Here is an 8988-nt window from a genome sequence, read left to right as displayed (position 1 = left end):
GAAAGTCTCATCATGGTCAACTCCTTGAACTTGTCGGAAAACATCCTTGCGACAAGTCGAGCTTTTCTTAATGGTGACGATTCACCACCATCGTCTGTCTTCCTTCTAAAGATCCATCTTTACTTAATAGTCCTACGACCATCAAGTAGTTCTTCCAAAGTCCATACTTTGTTCTCACATATGGATTCTCTCTTGGATTTCATGGCCTCCAGCCATTTGTCGGAATCCGGGCCCACCATTACTTCTCCATAACTCGTAGGTTCATTGTTGTTCAACAACATGACCTCCAAGACAGGGCTACCGTACCACTCTGTAGTAGTATGCGACCTTGTCGACCTACGAGGCTTGTAGTAACTTGATCTGATGCTTAATGATCACTATCATGAGCTTCCACTTCAATTGGTGTAGGCGCCACAGGAATAACTTCCTCCGCCCTGCTACACACTGGTCGAAGTGATGGTTCAATAACCATCAAGTTCTACCACCCTTCCACTCAATTCTTTCGAGAGAAACCTTTCCTCGAGAAAGGACCCGTTTCTAGAAACAAACACTTTGCTTTCAGATCTGAGATAGGAGATGCACCCAACTATTTTGGATATCCTATGAAGATGCATTTATCCGCTTTGGGTTCGAGCTTATCAAACTGAAACTTTTTCACATAAGCGTCACAACCCCAAACTTTCAAGAAATGACATCTTAGATTTCTCAAAACCTCAGTCCATACTGTGTCATCTCAACGGAATTATGCGGTGCCCTATTTAAAGTGAATGCAGTTGTCTCTAATGCATAAACCACAAATGTTAGTGGTAACTCCATAAGAGACATCATAGTATGCACCATATCAAATAGGTCGTGGCTATGACGTTCGGACACACCATCACACTATGGTGTTCTTGGTGGCATGAATTGCAAAACAACTTCCATATTGTCTTAACTGTGTACCAAAACTCGCAACTCGGATATTCATCTCTACGATCACATCGTAGCCAGTTTATCCTCTTGTTACGACGAACTTCACTCTGAAACAGAATTGAACTTCAATATTTCAGACTTGTGATGCATTAAGTGAATACTTCTGTATCTACTCAAATCGTCATTGAAGTAAGAACATAGTGATATCCACTGCGTGCCTGAGCACTTAATGGACTGAACACATCATAAATGTATTACTTCCAACAAGTTACTTTCCTTTTTCATCTCAACGAAAACTAGGCCTTGTCCATGTGGTATGATTTGCACGTCTCAAGTGATTCAGAATCAAGTGAGTATAAGATCCATCAGCATGGAGCTTCTTCATGCATTCTACACCAACATGACTCAAGTGGCAGTGCCACAAGTAAGTGGTACTATAATTATTACTTTGTATCTTTTGGCACCAATATTATGAACATGTGTAACACTACGATCGAGATTCAATAAACCATTGAAGGTGATTATTCAAGCAAATAGAGTAACCATTATTCTCTTTAAATGAATAATCGTATTGCAATAAACACGACCCAGTCATGTTCATGCTTAACGCAAGCACCAAATAACAATTATTTAGGTTTTAACACCAATCCTGATAGTAGAGGGAGCGTGCGACGTTTGATCATATCAACCTTGGAAACACTTCCAACACGTATCGTCACCTCGCCTTTAGCTAGTCTTCGTTTTATTCCGTAGCTTTCATTTCGTGTCACTAATCACTTAGCAACCGAACCGGCATCCAATACCCTCGCGCTACTAGGAGTACTACTAAAGTACACATCAACATCGTGTATATCAAATATACTTATGTCGACTTTGCCAGCCTTCTTATCTACCAAGCATCTAGGGTAGCTCCGCCTCAGTGACCTCCGCCTCAGTGACCGTTCCCCTCATAACAGAAGCACTTAGTCTTAGGTTTGGGTTTAATCTTGGGTCTCTTCATTAGTGCAGCAACTATTTTGCCGTTTCACGAAGTATCCCTTCTAGCCCTTGCCTTTCTTGAAACTTAGTGGTTTTACTAACCATCAACTATTGATGCTCCTTCTTGATTTCTACTTTCGCAGTGCCAAACATCGCGAATCGCTCAAGGAGCATTGTATCTATCGTTGATATGTTATAGTTCATCACGAAGCTCTCACAACTTGGTGGCAGTGACTTTGGAGAACCATCACTATCTCATCTGGAAGATTAACTCCCACTTGACTCAAGCGATTGTCGTACTCACACAATTTGAGCACTTGCTCAACGATTGAGCTTTTCTCCTTTACTTCGTGGACAAAGAATCTTGTTGGAGGTCTCATACCTCTTAACAAGGGCACGGGCATGAAATCACAATTTCATCTCTTTAGAACACCTCTTATGTTCCGTGACGTTTCAAAACGTCTTTGGCGCCTTGCTTCTAAGCCATTAAGTATTTTGCACTGAACTATCGTGTAGTCATCAAAAACGTGTATGTCGGATGTTCATAACATCCACAAACGACGCTCGAGGTGCAGCACACCGAGTGGTGCATTAAGGACATAAGCCTTCTGTGCGGCAACGAGGACAATCCTCAGTTTTACAGACTCAGTCCGCAAAGTTGCTACTATCATCTTTCAACTAAATTTTCTCTAGGAACATACAAAAACAATAGAGCTATAGCACAAGCTACATCGTAATTCGCAAAGACCATTAGACTATGTTCATGATAATTAGTTCAATTAATCATATTACTTAAGAACTCCCACTCAAAAAGTACATCTCTCTAGTCATTTGAGTGGTACATGATCCAAATCCACTATCTCAAGTCCGATCATCACGTGAGTCAAGAATGGTTTCAGTGGTAAGCATCTCTATGCTAATCATATCAACTATATGATTCATGCTTGACCTTTCGGTCTCATGTGTTCCGAGGCCATGTCTGCAAATGCTAGGCTCGTCAAGCTTAACCCGAGTGTTCCGCGTGTGCAACTGTTTTGCACCCATTGTATGTGAACGTTGAGTCTATCACACCCGATCATCACGTGGTGTCTCGAAACGACGAACTGTCGCAACGGTGCATAGTCGGGGAGAACACAATTTTGTCTTGAAATTTTAGTGAGAGATTACCTCATAATGCTACCATCGTTCTAAGACAAATAAGGTGCATAAAGGACTAACATCACATGCAATTCATAAGTGACATGATATGGCCATCATCAAGTGCTCCTTGATCTCCATCACCAAAGCACCGGTATGATCTTCTTGTCACCGGCACCACACCATGATCCCCATCATCATGATCTCCATCATCGTGCCGCCATTGAGGTTGTCGTGTATGCTATGCTATTACTACGAAAGCTACGTCCTAGCAATATAGTAAGCGCATCTGCAAACACAAACGTTAGTTTAAAGACAACCCTATGGCTCCTGCCGGTTGCCGTAGCATCGACGTGCAAGTCGATATTAACTATTACAACATGATCATCTCATACGTCCAATATATCACATCACGTCGTTGGCCATATCACATCACAAGAATACCCTGCAAAAACAAGTTAGACGTCCTCTAATTGTTGTTGCATGTTTTACGTGGTTGCCATGGGTATCTACTAGGATCACATCTTACTTACGCAAACACCACAACGGAGATGTATGAATTGCTATTTAACCTCTCTCCAAGGACCTGCTTGGTCAAATCCGATTCAACTAAAGTTGGAGAAACCGACACTCGCCAGTCATCTTTGAGCAACGGGGTTGGTCGTAGCGCTGAAACCAGTCTCTCGTAAGCGTACGAGTAATGTCGGTCCGAGCCGCTTCGATCCAACAATGTCGCGGAATCAAGAAAAGACTAAGGAGGGCAGCAAATCGCACATCACCGCCCACAAAAACTTTTGTGTTCTACTCGAGATAACATCTACGCATGAACCTAGCTCATGATGCCACTGTTGGGGAATGTCGCATGGGAAACAAATAATTTCCTATGCACACGCAATTCCTATCATGGTGATGTTCATCTACAAGAGGAGATTCAGATCTACATACCCTTGTAGATCGCACAGCGGTAAGCGTTAAGAAACGCACACGATGTAGTGGAACAGCTTGCGTCATTCAAATCACCGTAGTTGTACACTCCATCCCACGATCCGTCCCGCGAACTTCATCATGATCCGTCCCGCGATCTCATCATGATCCTTCCCGATCTAGTGTCGAACGGACGGCACCTCCGCGTTCAGCACACGTACAGCGCGACGATGATCTCGGCCTTCTTGATCCAGCAAGAGAGACGGAGAAGTAGATGAGTTCTCCGGCAGCGTGACGGTGCTCCAGAGGTTGGTGGTGATCTATCCCAGCAGGGCTCCACCCGAGCTCCGCAGAAATACGATGTAGAGGAAAACCGTGGAGGTATGTGGTCGGGCTGCCGTGGCAAAGTTGTCTCAAATCAGCCCTAATACCCCAGTATATATAGGAGGGAGGGGGAGGGACCTGACTTGAGGCTCAAGAGAGCCCCAAGGGGTCGGCCGAACCAAGGTGGAGGAGTCCACCTCCAATCCTAGTCCAACTAGGATTGGAAAGTGGAATCCTTCTCCACCTTCCCACCTCTTTTTTTTTCTTTTTCTCTTTAGTTTTACCTTGGTGGCGCCATGGGCCTCTCTTGGTTGTCCCACCAGCCCACTAAGGGCTGGTGTGTCACCCCTAAGGCCTTGGGCCACTCCCGGGTGGGTTCCCCCCTTCCCAGTAAATTCCCGGAACCCATTCGTCACTCCCGGTACGATGCCGGTAATGCCCGAAAACCTTCCGGTAACCAACTGAGACAAACCTATATATCAATCTTTGTTTCCGGACCATTCTGGAAACCCTCGCGACGTCCGTGATCCCATTCGGGACTCCGAACAACATTCGGTAACCAACCATATAACTCAAATACGCATAAAACATCGCCGAACCTTAAGTGTGCAGACCCTGCGGTTCGAGAACTATGTAGACATGACCCGAGGGACTCCTCGGTCAATATCCAATAGCGGGACCTAGATGCTCATATTGGATCCTACATATTCCGAAGATCTTTATCGGTTGAACTTCGGTGCCAAGGATTCATATAATCCCGTTTGTCATTCCCTTTGTTCTTCGATATGTTACTTGCACAAGATTCGATCATCAGTATCCGCATACCTATTTCAATCTCATTTACCGGCAAGTCTCTTTACTTGTTCCGTAATACAAGATCTCGTGACTTACACTAAGTCACATTTCTTGCAAGGCTTGTGTGTGATGTTGTATTACCGAGTGGGCCCCGAGATACCTCTCCGTCACACGGAGTGACAAATCCCAGTCTTGATCCATACTAACTCAACGGACACCTTCGGAGATACCTGTAGAGCATCTTTATAGTCACCCAGTTACGTTGTGACGTTTGATACGCACAAGGCATTCCTCCGGTGCCAGTGAGTTATATGATCTTATGCTCATAGGAATAAATACTTGACACGCAGAAAACAGTAGCAATGAAATGACACGATCAACATGCTACGTTCATTAGTTTGGGTCTAGTCCATCACATGATTCTCCTAATGATGTGATCCCGTTATCAAGTAACAACACTTGCCTATGGTCAGGAAAACTTGACCATCTTTGATCAACGAGCTAGTCAACTAGAGGCTTACTAGGGACAGTGTTTTGTCTATGTATCCACACAAGTATTGTGTTTCCAATCAATACAATTATAGCATGGATAATAAAAGATTATCATGAACAAAGAAATATAATAATAACTAATTTATTATTGCCTCTAGGGCATATTTCCAACATGCCATCCTCTTGTTCTTCCCTATAAAGATAGATCAGCTGCTTATAACTTTGTTTACGACAAATTTAAATCCAAGTTAAGCTCTTATAAAGCCAATAGGCTCTCGCATGCAGCAAGATTAACTCTCATAAAATCTGTCTTTTGTTCCATTCCTGTCTACTACATGTCCAACATCCTTTTTTCAAAAACAATTATTGCAAAACTCATGGCTATCATAAGGAACTTTTGGTGGACACGTATTCAAGATGATCAGACTAACAGAAGCTTGTGCCTTATGGCATGGGCTGATGTATGTATTGAGAAAAAAATCAGTGGTCTTGGTGTTAGGAATTTGCAAGCAATCAACCGAGGGCTTGTCCTCTCAACGACATGTAGATTGGCAAAGGAACCACATAGTCAGCTTGCACAGATTCTCAAGGCAAAGTATCATCATGATACATCTATTTGGAGAGACAAGTCGAACAAAGCTAAATCTGCCTTTTGGTCGGCAATTCTAAAGGTAAAGCCTCTTCTAATCTCAGCTGCATCATGTCAGCTTGTTGATGGCTGTAGTTCCATTTGGAGTTCTCCATGGTTTGAGGGTTGGGAAACAATTTATGGTGATCTCATTATACAACAATCACCTTTTGCCTATCCTGCTCAAGTTAAAGATCTTTGGATCCCATGTCAAAAGAATTGGAACATAAATTTGATTAATTCTCTATTCAGCCCTGAAATGGCCAATACCATTCTCCAAACCCCTATTATTAATGCAAATGTTGAGGATACTTTGGTTTGGAAACTAACTCCTGCAGGTGAATTCTCTCCAAAAAGTGCTTACAAGCACTGCTTTAACAACCTTTAGCTTCCACCAAGGCAAAGACCCAAAATTATTCCCATGCGGGTTGTTTCCCTTCTTAATCATGTATGGGAGGATAAACAAATGGAGCCAAGAGTTCAGACATTTGCTTGGAGGCTTCTTAGAAAAGCACTTCCTACGGGTAAGAGGGCAAGCAGGTACTCCAAACATATCAATGAAAACTGCTCTAGATGTGGCAACATAGAAGATGAATTACATATGTTGTTTCTTTGCCCTTTTTCTAAAGCTGCATGGTTCTGTTGTCCTTGGTTCATTAAAACTGAATTTCTCGCTGAACATCATCATTCTATTCCTGATATGATTCATTCTTTGGTTACATCTCAACATCCACAAATAAACTTGACTATGCTCTACATTTTTCTGTGGTGTCTTTGGAAAGCTCGAAATGATGCTTTATTTTCAAGGAAATTGTGCAAGCCTTCTCAGGTGTTCGCAATGGCAAATGCAATAATTAAAGCAAGCAACCAAATTAGGAGATGCCAACTCCACTCAACAACAAGAAAGTGAACAAGCACACATGCAACTGCAAGCCTCACTTGCAACTTCACAAACTCAGTACTGTAATAAACCTGCAAGGAATATTATCTTTTGAGATGCAGCCTGGAAGAGATGTATAGATTCAGAAGTGAGCCAAGCTGGTTTAGGACTAATCATCACCATGCAGAACAATCGACACCTCCAACAGTTACATGTCTCCGCGCTTTCACCTCCAGCTTCATCACCTCTCCAGGCAGAAATCTACGGAATTCTTCTTGCTACAAAGTTAGCAGTGTTAAACATATAAATTGCGATAGCTAGTATCTCAACCGAACCAGAGGAGAGGTTTATCTCTATCTCCAATCTAGAGAGGTTCAAGTTAGATGGATAGATACTTATGTATTGTTTAAACTCTTATCTATCCCTTGCTTTGGTTGATCTCCAAGATTGTAATTCTATCTCCCTGTACGCGGTATGAGGGCTCGCAACCCATCTATATAACACACAACACGTCCGCCTAGATGGCTAAGACGTTTCCACATTATCGCACATGGTATACAGAGCAATCTTCCTCCATTAGTCTAGCAAGTTCATCTCCACCCATCGTGCGCCATCGCCATGTCTTCCTCCAGCTCCCACCAGCCGTTGCTCGGCGACGGAGTCCCGGAGAAACTCTCCCGCACCAACTACGTTTTGTGGCGAACACAGATCATGCCACAGCTGCGGGGCGCCAATGTCTACCACTACGTCGACGACACGACACCTGAACCGACTGTTGTCCTTAGCACCAAGGACACCACCGGGAAGGAAACCTCCGAGTCAAATCCCCTTCATCCAACTTGGGTGAGGGAGGATCAACAGGTTCTCAGATATCTACTCCAAAACCTCTCAAAAGAGGTTCTCGTCACGGTGACCACGATCACCACGACGCGCGAGCTCTGGATTGCTTTGGCAAACATGTTCTCATCGCAATCACTTAGTTGTGTCAACAACATCAGAACTGTGTTGATCAACGCGCAGAAGGGCAACCAGTCGGTGGCCTCCTACTTTGCTGCCATGCGAGGCTACGCCGACGAACTCCCAGCAGCCGGCAAGGCCATCCAGGATGATCAGCTCATCTCCTACATCATCCATGGGCTTGATCAAGATTATCAGCCCCTCGTTTCCGCCTTAAATGCACACGTCACTCCGGTAACCCTTGATGAACTCTTCGCTATGCTCAGTAACTTTGATCAATGCATGGCGCAGTATCACGGCTCCGGCGGCGGCTTCAAATCTTCTGCCAACTCCGCGACCAGAGGGCGTGGTGGTGGCGGATCTCGCTCGTGTGGCTCTTTCCACGGCAGAGGACGTTATGGTGGCGGCACTACTCGTGGCAACTCTAATGGACGTCGCGGTGGTGGTGCCAACAGAAGTAGACCTGACTCGCCCCACTGCCAGATCCGTGGCAAGCTCGGGCATGTGGCTAAGGACTGTTGGTACCGCTACGACGAGGACGAAGACTCTTCACGGGATGAAGAAAAAGTTGTTGCAATGGCAGACGGCTCCTATGGTGTCGATACGAATTGGTATGTTGCCAGTGGCGCCACCAATCACATCACCAATGAGTTGGAGAAAGTCACCTTGAAGGAAAAGTATCATGGCAAGGATCAAATCCATACTACCAGTGGCGAAGGTATGGGTATATGTCATATTGGTCATTCCACTATCAATACCCCTAGTCGAAAAATTCATCTTAAAAGAATCTTACATGTTCCTCGTGCCCACAAAAAACTTCTATCTGTTCATAGAATTGCTATTGATAATCATGTGTTTCTTGAGTTTCATCCCTATTTATTTTTGATCAAGGATCAGGCAATGAGGAAAATTCTCTATCGAGATAGATGTGCTCGAGGGCTCTACCCGTTGATTCGAGAGT

General features: G+C 44.1%; 1 non-coding gene across 1 annotated transcript; it reads left to right on the top strand.

The window, feature by feature from the left end:
* The first annotated feature begins 8165 nt into the window (after positions 1–8165).
* Positions 8166–8304, top strand: LOC123433749. Its single transcript, XR_006625075.1, has one exon. It is a non-coding gene; the product is annotated as a small nucleolar RNA Z247 (small nucleolar RNA).
* Positions 8305–8988: the final 684 nt, after the last annotated feature.

Source organism: Hordeum vulgare, chromosome 2H (genome assembly GCF_904849725.1).
Source record: "Hordeum vulgare subsp. vulgare chromosome 2H, MorexV3_pseudomolecules_assembly, whole genome shotgun sequence".
In the NCBI taxonomy this organism is placed as follows: domain Eukaryota; kingdom Viridiplantae; phylum Streptophyta; class Magnoliopsida; order Poales; family Poaceae; genus Hordeum; species Hordeum vulgare.
This window is presented reverse-complemented; position numbering and strand designations above follow the sequence as displayed.